This window comes from Erinaceus europaeus, chromosome 9 (assembly GCF_950295315.1).
Source record: "Erinaceus europaeus chromosome 9, mEriEur2.1, whole genome shotgun sequence".
In the NCBI taxonomy this organism is placed as follows: domain Eukaryota; kingdom Metazoa; phylum Chordata; class Mammalia; order Eulipotyphla; family Erinaceidae; genus Erinaceus; species Erinaceus europaeus.
In genome coordinates this window covers 111,474,181-111,488,683 of record NC_080170.1, presented here as the reverse complement: position 1 = coordinate 111,488,683, position 14,503 = coordinate 111,474,181, and the positions used below count along the sequence as shown (strand labels likewise).

At 42.4% G+C, this 14,503-nt stretch overlaps 1 long non-coding RNA gene across 1 annotated transcript; it reads right to left on the bottom strand.

The window, feature by feature from the left end:
- Window positions 1-1,134: 1,134 nt before the first annotated feature.
- Window positions 1,135-9,162, bottom strand: LOC132540485 (uncharacterized). Its single transcript, XR_009551690.1, has 3 exons — window positions 8,521-9,162; window positions 4,688-6,070; window positions 1,135-1,374 (listed from the first exon to the last, which is right to left on the bottom strand). It is a non-coding gene; the product is annotated as an uncharacterized LOC132540485 (long non-coding RNA).
- Window positions 9,163-14,503: the final 5,341 nt, after the last annotated feature.

Here is a 14,503-nt window from a genome sequence, read left to right as displayed (position 1 = left end):
TCCAGATTTAAGATGCAATCATCAAGTTCTTTTTTAAAATTTAATTTTTTATTATTAATTTTTTTCCACCAGCATTATCACTGGGGCTCTGTGCCTGCACTACAAATCCACTGCTCCTGGTGACCACTTTTTCCATTTTTTAAAATTAGATAGGACAGAGATTGAGAGGGGAGGGGAAGATAAAGAGGAAGAGAAAGATACACCTGCAAACCTACTGCACAGCATGTGAAGCAACGCCCCCCCTCCCCCACAGTTGGGGAGCTAGGGGCTTGAACCAGGATCCTTGCGCTTTGTACTATGTGCACTTAACCTGGTGCGCCACCGCCCAACACCCACCAATCATCAAGTTATTTTCCTGTGCCTCTTCCTTTAATGTTATCTGCCCCTTGTATTGCCCGAGATGCCAAGAATTTTATCTAATGAGTAAATAAGACACTGAAGAAAGAGTTGAAGACCATCTCTTAGACGGTTGCCACTAAAAACCTCTCTCCAATTTATCATTCAAAACATCAGGGTAGATAGAATCCTATCCACCTCTATGGAAATAACTAATTTTCCATCTAGCCATATTTCTTTATTCACGTCCACAGGGTATGCAGAGACACCTTGAAATCCAGTAATACCACAACCTGTTGGGGAATGAGGTGTGTCCAATAGTACTTACTCGCGGCCCACACTGGGTGCTAGGGACCATCACTGTCACATCTCAGTGCTTATAGCTGATGCCTTAGTACACTGTCATCAACTGACATTCCTTCTCCAATGTTTTCAGCCTTTCCTTAGCTCCTTGAAAGTCATAGACATGTTTAGCAACTTCTGTATTTTGTCAGTACTGTTTTTTCTTTCTTTCCTTCTCCTTTCCTCCTCTTTCTTTTCCTTTTTTTTTTTTTCTTTCTTTTGCCTCCAGGGTTATCGCTGGGAACTTGGTGCCGGCACTACAAATCCACAGCTTCTGGAAGCCATTTTTTCCATTTAAAAATATATATAGGATAGAACAGAGAAGGGGAAGAGAGCTGCTTCACCGCTTGTGAGGCGACCCCCCTGCAGGTGGGTATCCTTGCGCAGGTCCTTGTGCTTTATACTACGTGCACTTAGCCCAGTCCGCTACCGCCCGGCTCCCCCACCCCACCTCCTTCTCCTTGTCACCAGGAGGTTCACAGCTCTGGGCTGGCTTTTTCCGATAGAAGCAGCAAGACCTGGGGGAATACAGGTGTGTGTGGGGGGCGGGGGGAGAGGATAAGGAGGAAGGGAGTGGGAAGAAACCACAGCACTCAGCACTGAAGCTTCCTTCAGTATGGTAGGGAGCTGACTTTTCACCTGAGTCACGCACATGGCAAGACTATTTTACCAACTCTTCTCTGCTATTTATTTCTCCTCCCCAGTGCAGAAGACAGTTCCTCCTGAAAGTGAATGTCTAACCACTTCTCCCTTCCTGGGATTCCATTTTTCTCTTATTGATGTTCATTATATCCTTTATATTTCAAATGACATTCTTTTTGACATGATATAGAAGCAAAATGAGAGGATTTATATGCCATAGTAGTTAAAATATATCTGCTCTACAAATCACATTGCTTAGAATCAATTATAATCCTATCACTTGATGTCACTCAAATTCATAGGGTTGTTGAATTATTGGACAGTTATAACAGAAATGGCTAGCCTAGGGGTTGACAGGAAAAAAATAAAGAGCAAATTAACTCTCTCTCTTGATTAACTGTTTCGATTTCCTCCTCTCTGCAATGCTGACACGTGTCTCTAGGTGGCGCTAAATTAATTCTGTGACAGCTGTAAAAAGTGCCAGAGCACACCTCGTTTTTAAAAAATTTATGGGGGGGGAGTTGTTGTGCGGTGGTGGCACTGGATTAAGCGCACATAGTAAGAAGCGCAAAGAGCAGCTCAAGGGTCCTGGTTAGAGCTCCCAGTTCCTCACCTGCAGGAGGGTCGCTTCACAAGCGGTGAAGAAGGTCTGCAGGTGTCTTTCTCTTCCCCCATCTTCTCTTTCCTTCTCAATTTCTCTCTGTCCTATCCAATAAAACAGAAAAGATGGCCCACCAGGAGCAGTGGATTCATGGTGCCAGAAGTGTGCCCCAATGATAACCCTGGAAGCAAAAAAAAAAAAAAAAAAGTGATAGAGGATGGGGTAGATAACATAATGGTTATTGCAAAGAGACTTTCATGCCTGAAGCTCCGAAGTCCCAGGTCCAGTCCCCCCACATCATAAACCAGAGCTGAGCAGTGCTCTGGTTAAAAAAAAAAAGTTATTCTCCAGGCTGGGGATATGGATCGACCTACCATGTCCAGTGGAGAAGCAATTACAGAATAACAGACTTTTCACCTTCGGCACCCTATATGGAATTTTGGTCCATACTCCCAGAGGGGTAAATGTTAGGGGAAGATAACCATGGGCTCTGAACTCCAATTCCATCAGGATCCAGAGAGAGAAGAGGGGAAAAAAAAAAAAAGGAAGGACACCCAGAAGTATCAGGTGTGACTTAGAAAGGAAGAAAAGGCAGGACTGTAGGAAAAATGGGCAAATATATATATATAGAAAAAATAGACCATTAATCCCCCAATAAATAATTAAAAAATAATAATAATAAGGGGCCGGGTGGTGGCACACCTGGTTGAGCGCACGTCTCAATGCGCAAGGACCCAGGTTCGAGTCCCCAGTACCCACCTGCAGGGGGAAAGCTTCACGAGTGGTGAAGCAGTTGGGATGCATTGGATCGACCTTCTCGTGGTGCATCCCGTGAGTACCCATTCATTGGGGAAACTCACGATCCTTCCTAGCCGACTGAATCCACATGGATCCCAGTCATTTTCAAAGCCAGCAACAAGCAGCTCCTGACAGCTTTCAACCTGACGCTGTTGACTGGCTACGGAAGAAGGGCAAACGCTAGAAGAAGAAGCAGTGCTGCAGGTCTCTCTCCCTTTCTTTCTTTCTTTCTTTCTTTCTTTCTTTCTTTTTTTTTTTTTTTTTTTGCCTCCAGGGTTATTTCTGGGGCTCAGTGCCTGCACCATGAATCCACTGCTCCTAGAGGCCATTTTCCCCCCATTGTTGCCCTTGTTGTTGTAGCCTTGTTGTAGTTATTATTGTTGTTGATGTTGTTGGATAGGACAGAGAGAAATGGAGAGGGGAGGGGAAGACAAAGAGCGGGAGAGAAAGATGGACACCTGCAAACCTGCTTCACCGCTTGTGAAGCGATTCTCCTGCAGGTGGGGAGCCAGGGGCTCCAAACCGGATCCCTATGCTGGTCCTTGCACTTTGCGCCACGCGAGCTTAACCCGCTGAGCTACCAACCGACTCCCAAAAAGTCAATTTCTAAGGACTAGTATAGCTGAAGAAGTTATTGTGAGACAGTAAACTAGATGATCAGGAAAAAATAATGTAACTAAAACCTTGATTTCATCTAATAGGTCACTAGCCTGGGAGAGCCAGAAATGTGACATATAAGGTTTTCAGCAAAGTATAAGTGATTAATCCCATGATAAACTTGCAGACAAAATAGAGACATACAGTTGGATTCATAATTCACTGGTCAGGGTTGGTCACGTTTATTACTGTTTCAGTGCCAACCAGGAAGGAGGGAAGGTGGTCTGGGCTGGCACCAGACAGTCTGATCTGTTCAGTAACTTGACTGGTATGAGTATAAAGGAAGAGAGTTTAAAATGTCAAATGCCTGTTGTGTGTGTGTGTGTGTGTGTGTGTGTGTGTTAAAATAAGCCACCTTTTATAAACACATACATTTAGAAAGCCCCGAGAAGAGAGGCAAGACTACAGCAATAACAACAACAATAATAACTACAACAACAACAACAAAAAGGCAAGACATGGCAAAACTGTCTCAGTAAACTCTGAAATTCTGCAGGTCTCAAACCAGCCTTTCTTTTTTCTCAATAAGAGGTTTTTTTTAAAAAAAATATTCATTAGTATTGCCTCTGTATTTCTTAAGTACTAGGGAAATAAACAGGTGAAATATTATATTAACTAATTCATTTTTATGGTCTAAAAGTTTATTATTGCTTTATTCAGCTCATCTGTTTCTCTCTCTCATATGTATATGTATGAGTATGATCATATGGTATCTGTGTTTTTCTGTGTCAGGCATTGTCCTCTGACATGTATGAAGGGTTTTCACTTTACATAATAAATGCATTGGTAGTTTCTGTGAATAGTGGTATTACTCAGCTTCAGAATGCCAGCCTGCCTTCTCACATAGACAATGACAGGTCGAGTTAACTAGCTTCTGCCAGTGTCCCACTTACAGTCCGGACTTGCAGGCTTTACAGTTTGCAAATGCCATCTAGTAGGAAAACCCAAGCACATTGGTTAGTTGTCTTTTTTTTTTGCCACCAGGCCTCACTGTTCCAGACCAGCTTTTCCTTTTCAGATAGACAGAGGGAAAAACACCACAGCACTGAAGTTTCCTTCATTATGGTGGGGGCTGGGCCCAAAACTGGGTGGCATGAATGGCAAAGCACGAGCACTACTCAGCTGAGCTATTTTGCCGGCCCCTTTTCTTTTCTTTATTCTTCTCCTTCCACTGCTGTCTTCATCATTATTTCCTCCTTCTCTTGCTCCTCTTCCTCTTTATCTTCTCCCTCCTCCTCCCCCTCCTCCTCTTCCTTCATGTCAGAACTATCCTTATCATGTCCTCCCCTCGTCCATGTTACCTTTGCTCACCTCCCAGCATGCATCAGTTTCTCTGGTCAATAACTTTTCTCTAGACTTGTCACAAGCAGAGGGTATATATGAAAAACAAGCTGACTCTGGACTTTTTATTTCATCAGAAAGTATATCAACTTTGAACTGTTAGTTTTGGATTCTTTACCGAGAGATAACACTGCAACCTCCACTCTCTTGATTACATAAGGCCTCTCTGCTGGTCGAAACTTTGCTGAGGGCTGAAGAGATAGCTCACCTGGGAGGGCGGCTGCTTTATCATGTGTGCCACCCACATTGTACCGCTGCACCACTGCACTGGGGGAAGTTTCAGTGGTGTGTTATATTCTCTTCTCTTCCTCTGTCTTTCTGTCTTTTACTTTCTAGCTGAAAAAAAAAAAAAATGTTGACTCGAAAAGAAAAAAAAAAATTGGCCTGGAGCAGTGAAGCCCCAACTACGATGACAATACCACCACCACCAATAATAATAATGGGGAAAAGTGCCTAGTAACCATTTCCATTGCCTTCTTAAACATGAAGATGCTACACTTATTTTGGTTATATTGTTTAGGTGTCATTTCTTTTTCTTTTGCCACCATAGTGTCTTCACTTCTCAAAATACACTGTAGTTTTGCTATTTACACTGATTGGGCACTGTTTCTTTCTTTCTTTCTTTCTTTCTTTCTTTCTTTCTTTCTTTCTTTCTTTTTTCTATGTGTCAACAATTGTACTGTAAACCATTACTCCCCAATAAAATGATTTAATTTTTTTATTTTTTATTTTATTAGATAGAGACAGAGAAAAAATGAGGTGGAAGGGGAGAAAAGAGACACCTTTAGCACTGCTTCACACTCATTAAGCTTCCCCACTGCAGGGCTTGAATCTGGATCCTTGTGCATAATAATACAATCAAGCTGAGGAGCCCCAGCCTAGTCCCCCAGGACATTGTTTTCTAGTGATGATTGATTGGCAGAGACTATGAGGACACCACTGTATTCTGAAGAGCACCACTGTCTGTCTCTGAATGCTGCTGCCTTTCCTCTGGTACCAATGCCTGTCTCAAGATATCACCATCAGGGCAGGAGGAGATAGCATAATGGTTATGCAAAGACTCTCATGCCTGAGGCTCCAAAGTCTCAGTAGTAGTGTGCTAATAAACAATCACCATCTGCTCCTGGGCACAGCTAGCCCTTCTCCTCCACCACCTTGTCTTCTGGGCACTTCCTCCTGCCCTAGCTGAGGTCAAGAAACACCAAGGACCCAGTTCTGTGCTGAGTATGAGAGGAGTTCTTGTGCCATGTGCGCTTAACCCGCTGCGCTACCGCCCGACTCAGAGAGGCGTTCTCTTTACTGTCTGCATTATAGACAGTGGAATGGAGCTGCAGCCTTCCAGGGGCAGGTCCTCTTCAATTATGTATCATGAATGAAGAAAAGATTCAGATATGGGTTGACAGCAGGATCAGGCCAAGAGACAAATCTAATCAACAAATAGTATTTGCTTGTTCTGTTTTGCAAAAGAGCATCAGGCAGATCTTATCTGTTGGTCTTGGCTCTGTCTTCCAAAGAGGTGGGTTCTGCCCCACGCTCTCCCCTCTTGCAGATGGTTCCTGGTGCTGGGTTCCCCCAGTCTCCAGATGACAACACAGCTCAGGAGGAGATTGAGACTCACATAAAGCCTACAAGTTTTCTATGCTACTCTTCTAAGTTTGACTTGGGAGAAGGAGCTTATTACACTTATAGAAGCCAAGTGATATTTATACTAGGAATGATAAACCTTATAGTGGACCAGAGAGGTGCATGCGTGAGATCCAGGTTCAAAGCCCTGCACCACATGAGAGGTGCTATGACACAAGAGGAAACTCCAGGCAGTAGTAGGTGCTGCTTAAGAAAAAGAAAAAGAGAAAAATGATCATAACCCACCAATGCCCATATTCATATTCAGCGGAGAAGCAATTACAGGGGCAGACCTTCTACCTTCTGCTCCATATAAAGAATTTTGGGCAGGATGGGACACGGAACTCTGGTGGTGGGAACTGTGTGTAATTGTGCCCGTGTTATCTTACAGTCTTTTTAATCTTTATTAAATCACTAATAAAAATTATTTTTAAAGTGATCATACATTCCAAGACAGTTGCAGCAAAGCATTCCACCAAGTACAGGACTCTTTTAAGTGCAGACCCTTAGTGCACAAGACACACACTCATCAGTCACCAGATAATGGATTTCACTGGAACCCTTGGGGGGGGGGGGAGGGTTTGAGGCCCACAGGGCAAGTACAATCTTTTCTTTTCTTTTTTTTTTTAAGATTTATTTGTTTATTCTATGAAAGGCAAAGAATGAGAGCACCACTCTGGCATGTGCAGTGCTAGAGACTGAACCTGGAACTCCATACATACAAGTCTTGTGCTCCATGGACTGAATAACCTCCCCAGCAAAACAGATGCAGTCTTTGCTGTGTGTGTGTGTGTGTGTGTGTGTGTGTGTGTGTGAGAGAGAGAGAGAGAGAGAGAGAGAGAGAGAGGGAGAGAGAGGGAGAGAGAGAGATCACAGAAACAAGAATGGTCTCAGGTACTGTGACACTTCCATGACTAAGATGTAGCAACAGACATAGCAAGGCAAGTGAGATGTCCCCCAAGCCCCAGATGTTATCTATTAAATGCCCACTTGGGGTGGGGATAGATAGCATAATGGTTTTGCAAAGAGACTCTCTTGCCTAAGGCTCCGAAGTCCCAGGTTCAATCCCCAGCACCACCATAAGCCAGAACTGAGCAGTGCTCTGGTAAAGGCAAAACAACTTAAATGCCCACTTGAACTCCGCTGTGATGTCCCCTTCCTAAACCTGTCTCAGTGTTCATCTATATGCCTGGCTCTCCCCTCTTGCTGGTATTTAGCTGAGAGTTCTGCTCAAGAGCTCCTGCAGCTGCGATGACCCGTGCCCACTGCCACTTACTCCTGAGTCCAGCCTTATTAGTCTCCCTATGACAAAGGGCAGGGAAGAGCTGATCAGTTACTTTCTGTTATACCACCACCTGCCTTTCCTTTTCTGTCCCTTTCTGGAGCTAGAAGTTGCCAATGGTATACAGCCTTCTCTTTTCCAGCATGTTAGTGCAAATAATTCATTTGAAAAGCATTTTTTTCCTACTTGCTCTATTTCTTCCCTTACTGACACTATCAGAGCTTACCCGATATCAGGAATATTACGTAGAAATTAAGAAAAAGTGCATTGTCTCATTTAATGCTCTCACCAGTCTTGAAGTTTGACTGATATTATTATGTATTTTACAGATATGTAAACCAATTCAGAGGAGTCAAGTAATGTACCAGAGATGATAAGCCCAAGGAGCTCTTCCTCTTAGCCACTGGGCTTTATTGTCTCTTTATTGACTGAAGGTGAAAACCTTACTTTAATTACATTGGGTTCCACTTGGTAGCTCTCTGCCCTCATTTATTGTTAGATTCTTCTGTGCCAGGTCTTACACTGAACACTTTGAAATGTTCTATCATTAAATCCTCAAAACATCTCTGCTTGCTAGACTTTCCTGCCCTTATATAAAAGATGAAGAAGATAAGGGTTAGCAAAACTGTTAGGTGACACAGTAGGTAAATAGCTGCACAAAGATCTACCCTAATGAAATGCAGGTCCTTCTAATTGATCTAAGTGGCTTCCAAGCCTTAGCCTCCCACTCGCTGGGCCTTATCCATCTTACTCACCCTTGTATTCCTTAGCCATCTGCTTATTGCCTTAGCCTGCATTAAAGTCTGAGTCCTGGAAGTTCAGTTCTTACTTGACCCACCAAGAGAATTGGCTGCCTCTTGCATAATCCAATGCAGAAAGAGAAAATGACCCATATTACCTGCTCTTACCCGACTAGCACCTTCTTGCTTTCCAGCTGCTTTCACATAAAGCTCTAGGAACACCAGAAGCAACGACTCTCTGTGCTCTCACATGTCAGTGTTTTCTGGACATCAGACAATAAGAAGTGAAGAAATACTATTGGCCCAGACGTGCCAACTTCAAGACGAATGAAGACTCGGTTCTTCCTTACAGATCTTCCACTAGCCTCAGACATTTTCTCACTCAACATTCAAGAAGTCGAAGCAAGGCCATCTAGATAGTGGAATGACTTCTCTGTTGACATTTTTCATCCTTTTAAGAGTCTACTTAAGTTTCCAGAAACCAGAAGATAAGCTCTTCCCTTACAAATGCAAGCGGCCTACCACCATCCTCGGTAATCGCTGAATAACCCTTCGATTGTGCACATGCGCACATGCAAGTCCACACCCACTCAGCTGTCACAAGGTGATTCATGCTGGTTTTTTTTTTAACCATTGATCCATTGATGCCCATCTTGCTTATTCAATAAGCTGGTGAAGTTGTGTCTCAAAACTAGAGAAGTAATTAAAGGAACAGGTGTGGTAGAGGTCAAAGAATACAACTTAGTGTCTATGTACCCAGAGCTTAGGTATATCTTTATCTGTAATTACCTAATCTATCATCTATCTATAATAGGAGACTGACTGAGTCTGGATAGTCGGTGAGAGCAGAATATCAGTCCACTGGTAAGGTTACAAGTAGATAGTTGTTGACTCAATATGAAAGAACGACTTTATAGTAACAGAAATTATTCAGTAATCAAATGGGTTACTAGAGCCATGTAGTGGAGAGGTTCCTGTGTCTGCATGTACTCAGCAAAGACACCAACGTTAGAATGAGGCTCTGAGCTTAGTGGGAGACTGACCTAGATCCTTTTGGTGAATAATCATGTGTGAAAGACCAGTCTATGATGGACAGGAAGTGGATGCCGGGCTACCAAATTGAAAAGGGCATGTATATTGCTGTCCTCTTGTCATTACTCCAACTCAGGGACTATGTTCCTCTAGAATGAAGGCTGAAGACAAAAACCATAGCTCCCATGTCTCTAGTGTGGTCTCAGTAACTGACAGTGTTTGGTCACCAGGTCCAGCATGGAGCCTCTGAAGACAAGAACTATACCTTAGCACACAGCACAATATTAATGTCTAAATAATAGTCTTGAAGCAAATGAAGGTATTCCCAGAGAATATGGGTCAATACACAGAGTTACATAATCTACAATATTGACTCATTGCTAAAAGGACCCACCACAACTCCAGTTATCTACATGATAGGTAACATAGTTTCTAAATTTATGGAGGTGCAATAAATTACTTGATTCAAGAGGCCTCAGACTAGATGGAGGACTCCCCCAAACACAGCTTTTCCAAACATCTCCATGTGCAAGGACCTCATTACAATGATAGTTCATTTCTCCTTTTCCTTCCTGAATGAAGTGGGCAGTTAGTTCACCTTGTTTTGAAGATATCCAAAGTTGATTACAGAAACTAGCAGGAGAGATGGATGTGATTTTCTGCATTGATTAGCATTCCTTAGGAAATATTTAACCAGAAATAATAAAATCATTTACCTTTTGTTTGCCTTATAAATCTGAGGTACAAATAGTTTCAACATCAGCTCTGTCAGCATTAAATAGGTGAAAGTCTCTTCTGCAAAATTGATTTCTAGGAGGCTTTTTTTTTTCATTTTTTCCCTTTATTTGGGGATTAATGGTTTATAGTCAACAGTAAAATACAATGTAACATTCCTCAGTTTTCTACATAACAACAGAACCCTCTCTAGGTCCTCCCCCATCATCATATTCCAGGACCTAAACACTCCCCCCAACCTGAGTCTTTCCCTTTGGTGCAATACACCACTAGGAGGTTTTTTGTTTGTTTGTTTTTAAACTGACTGTAACTATACACATAAAATAAAATTAAAGTCCTTTTCTTTGTTAGACAAACTCAGCAAATCAAAAGCTCCTTGTGCTTTTCCTTAACAACAGCATGTAACTTTATTTCCTAATGTTAAAAATAACTATTCAACATTTGCTCACATTTAGGCAAAGTTCTTCAGCCAATCTCCTCTGCTCTCTTTTGGGTAATAGCTTTTGGCTTAGAGTCAATAGAATAATAAAGTGACATAACTAAATTCAGGCTTTTTCCATTGTGTGATATGATCAAGTTCCAGACCCTTGATGATGCTCTGTTTTCTTCTTTGTAAAGGAAGAATAATAAGAACAGCACAGCTCCCATGAGGTATGAGACACACAGCATGTTTCCAGGCACAGGATAATGAGTTAACAGCATTAACTAAGATTCCTGAGGTGCAGCTGTTCTAGCCTATAAAACCAACATCTCCACATCCTTTCTTTAGCCATAAAATGATACTTTTGTGAGACAGAACATCTGTGTAGGTATCAAGGTCACACTGAATAGTAGTATAGTAAACTGTTTTCTTCTAAAAGAGAACAGAAGGTTTTCTCTAAACCTTTTTTTTTTCATAAAGTGTCCTTTATGATAATGAAAAGTCTATTGCAAGGATCCCTGTGGGTTTTCCCCCCTTTTCTTTATTGGGGAGATTAATGGTTTACAGTTGACAGTAAAGTACAGTGGCTAGTACATGTACAACAGGACCCCTGTGTTTTTGAGGTGGGTTTCATACAGAGGATCACCAGCCCAGATGACAAATTAACTTTTCCTGAAAGAAGAGAAAAATTTGATCAAGGTATCTATTCAAGGTTAAGATTATGCCATGGCCCTAGGATGCACCAAAGAAGGGGCCTGATTTGAGGAGGTAGAACCATGAGAAGGAGAGTTTCCTTAATTTTTGCATCTTCACCCCTTCTTGCTCTGCTTTTGACCAGGACCTACTCTTCCTTAATTATCTCCCCTAACATTTTTCATTTCGGAGTTTGGATTTGCAGAGTCGGGTCATAATTATGAGGACAGTGTTAAGGGAAAGCTTGCAGAAACATTCTCCAGCAAAGAAAGGATGAAATCTCCTCTCATCACCGTGTTTTAGTACTGTCTAAAACACTGCCATGCCGTGTCAGACCCCTATCTACCAACTTTGGTGTATTGGGACTGAGTACAAAGTGCTCTTCTCAATGACTATTTTCCTTATTATTATTGTTATTATTATTATTTTTTTTACCTGTGACTTACAAGACTATAAATAATAGGATGGTTCCACACCACTCCCACCACCAGTGTTCTTGTGTCCCCTCACCTCAACAAGGATTACAACCATAGTTCTTCCAAAGTCTTAGAGATTGGTTGATACATATGGATATTTCAACATGCAATTTCATGTGCCACTGTTATGGCGACTAGAGCTAAATTACCTTCACAAGAAACTTGGCAGATCCTCGGACAAGGATAATTTGCTTTTTACTGACTGGCATTTTACATTGGAGAAATTCCTATTTGTCTCCATAGAACAAACATTATGATAACTTCATATAAAAACTCATAATTCTTGGTTGATTAGGTGTTGCTGGATTGAAGGAGTTAAAGTAGGCTCCTTCAGGGGAAGACTAGTTCCTAATTACTATGTACCCAAGCACTGAATATCACTGTTCACTGTCAATATGAATGAAGAAACACCAGGTTTATCAGAATATAATACTCATTCTTTCAGAACCTAGGCCCTTTGAAGATCAGGAAGGGCAAAGTTGGGAATCTGACCCAACACCAACCACTTCCACTTCCTCCTTGAGAAAACCAGTTATTTGTCTGGCTTTTGCTGACATGTTCTCATTCACGTTCTGTTTTGTGAGAGGCTGGGTTTCTAGCTCTGGCTACCTGACTTAATATTTCACCCACTTCTATTCTATTGAACAAATCATCTCTCTCTCTCTCTCTCTCTCTCTCTCTCTTCCTCCCCCTCTCCATTTCCCTCTCCCTCTCGCTCCAGGATTATCTCTGGGGCTTGATGCCATCATTTTTTATTTTTTCCATTTTATTGGCTAGGACAGAGAGAAACTGAGAGAGGAGTGGGAGGTAGAGAAGGAGAGGGAAAGACACATGCCTGCAGATCTGCTTTGATTCTGGTGGCGCATGCCCCCTGCAGGTGGGGAGGAGGAGCTTGAACCTGGATCCTAACGTGAATCCTTGCACTTAGTAAGAACAAGTGGTAGTACCATGTGGGCTCAGCCAGGTGAGCCACCGCCTGGCTTCTGATCTCTCTTACCTCTAGGAGACCCGTGTCCACTTACAAGACCTAAAGGCAACAACTCTCACCCTGAATTTGCTATGATCCTTCTTGTCCTGGATCCTGAACAACAGATATGTCTGCATATATCACTGCTATAGTGGAGAGCTCTACTGACAAGTTTAGAGGCTCTAGCGCTGCCCTCAGTTGCCATCTTGAGAACTCCACCATCACCCGCATGGGGGCTCCACCAGTAAGCACTGTCCAGTGTTCCTCTGGTTGCTTCCTCAATGCTCTTGATCGCTTGCTGCTCCTTCAACCTTTGGGTCTGCTCTCCTCAGTCCCTGTAACACGTCTGTCTCTCCCTGACACAACACTAGTGTGAAAAGAAGCAGTATTTTAAAAACTGATTTATTTATTTTTATTTTTATTAATAATTTAATATTGGTTTACAAAATTAGGAGATAACAGAGGTATAATTCCACATCTTTCCCAGAGTTATGTGGCCCCATTCCCTCTACTGGAAACTACCTTAGTTCTCTCCAAGATTACAGATACAGATTGACTAAATATATATATAATTTTTTTCTATGGTCTTGCCTTCTCTTCCTTTCTAAGTCACACCTATACCTATTACTACTTCCAAGTGTCCTTCCCCCCCCCCCCCCCCCCCGCCTCTTGAGTCCTTGATGGAATTGGAGTTCAGAACCCTCTGGTTATCTTCCCCAAACATATACCCCTCTGGGAGTATGGACCAAAATTATCTTTTAGAAATTCTTTTTATATTATTTATTACTTTTTAATCTGAGAGGACAGAAGAAGTTGAGAGGGGAGGGAGGCAGCGAGGGAGAGAGACGCCTGCAGCCTTGTTTCACTGCTCGTAAAGTGTCCCCCTGCGTGTGGGAGAACTAGGGGCTTAAACCTGGGTCCTTGCACACAGAAATATGTGTGCCCAACTGGGTGTGCCATCACTCAATCATTTTAGTGTATCACTCTTGCACACTCAATGTGAGGGACTCCACGTGGGGCTTCTTGCTTGAGAGTCCAAGAATTTAGCCACTGTACCACCTCTTGGGTACAGCAGCAGTATCATTTTAATGCAGTGCTATCTTATGGCTTGGACTTAATAGACTAGTAAAGTAATACGACTAAATGCAGGCTTTTTAATTATGTGAAAAAAACTGTGTCCTTGCCCCCAGATCACATCAAATCAATGGGGTTTACAGTCAACAATATTTATACACCTTTCCCAAATTTGGGAGCTACTCTCTCCCCTGATCCAGCTTTCTAGTCCTTTTTCAAGCCATGACATCATCTCCCCAGACAATAACTTGGGTCCATCTGCATATCAGAGGTCAGGCTCAGGAAAAAAAAAAAAACCTAGTATAGCCACGGGCCCTTTGGAATATAACTAAAATATGCACCATGAATTCACTGATCCTGGAGGCTATTTTTCCCCTTATTTATTTACTTATTTATTCACTTATCTATTTATTCCCTTTTGTTGCCCTTGTTTTTTATTGTTATAGTTATTGTTGTCGTCGTTGTTGGATAGGACAGAGAGAAATGGAGAGAGGAGGGGAAGACAGAGAGTGCGAGAGAAAGACCCCTGCAGACCTGCTTCACTGCCTGTGAATCAACTTCCCTGCAGGTGGGGAGCCCGGGGCTCCAGCCAGAATCATTACAGTGGTCCTTGTGCTTTGCGCCACATGCGCTTAACCCACTGTGCTACCACTGGACTCCCTTTTCCCCCTTTTGTTGCCCTTGTTGTTTTAGTCTTGTTATTAGTCTTGTTATTTAGTCTTGGTTATTATTATTGTTGTTGA